The sequence below is a fragment of the Cherax quadricarinatus genome, chromosome 59 (assembly GCF_038502225.1).
Source record: "Cherax quadricarinatus isolate ZL_2023a chromosome 59, ASM3850222v1, whole genome shotgun sequence".
NCBI classification, from domain to species: Eukaryota; Metazoa; Arthropoda; class Malacostraca; order Decapoda; family Parastacidae; genus Cherax; species Cherax quadricarinatus.
The window spans coordinates 11595612-11596385 of record NC_091350.1 but is presented as its reverse complement, the minus strand read 5'-3'; positions in this window follow the sequence as shown (position 1 = coordinate 11596385).

The following is a 774-nucleotide window of genomic DNA, read 5'->3' as shown; positions in this document are numbered from 1 at the left end:
ATGGGTTGAGGTTTTTGGGGGCAGTTGGAACTGATGTGACCTACTTTATTGCACCTGAAGCAGACGACAGGCTTGCCCTTTACTCCCTGATGACGTTGCAAGTGGTGTCGTTCTGGCTGGTGCCTCTCTGGATATTGTTGTCGAGATGCTCCATAAGTAGTTTGCCTCTCCGCAGGGGGACCATATGTTGAGAAGCGTGGCTCACCAGGTGACTTGGTTGGATGACGTAGACGCTCTCCCTCCGGCTGGCACTTCATTCTCCAATGTTGTCGATCTCTGCTCACGCCAGACTGTTGAAAAGAGAGACGGGACCGCTCGGACAAGGAGCGGTTCGTTTCGAAGGTATCAGTCAACCTGGCCGCCTCCAATGCAGTGGTTAAGTCACGATCCTGCAGAAAGACACGAACCTCTGGTCCCACAGACTCCAGCAGGTTATCAATCAGAATAAGCTGCACCAGCTCCTCAAAGTTAGAGACACCACTCGCTTTATACCAGCTGGTAAAAGCTTTGGTTTGCTGTCTCACAAAGTCCACCAGGGATTGACCAAGCTGCCGCCTGTTCAATTTGAAGGTCTTACGATATTTAGCTGGGATACATGTATATGCTCCCAACACTGTGGTCTTCACTACTTGATAATCAGAGAATTCAGCGTCAGTTAATACCGACGTAAATTCCTGTGCCTTACCCAATAATGCTGTATGAACCAACGCTGCCCAGTGCTGTTCCGGCCACCTCAAGGCTCGAGCCTGATTTTCGAAGCTTTCGAAAAATTGC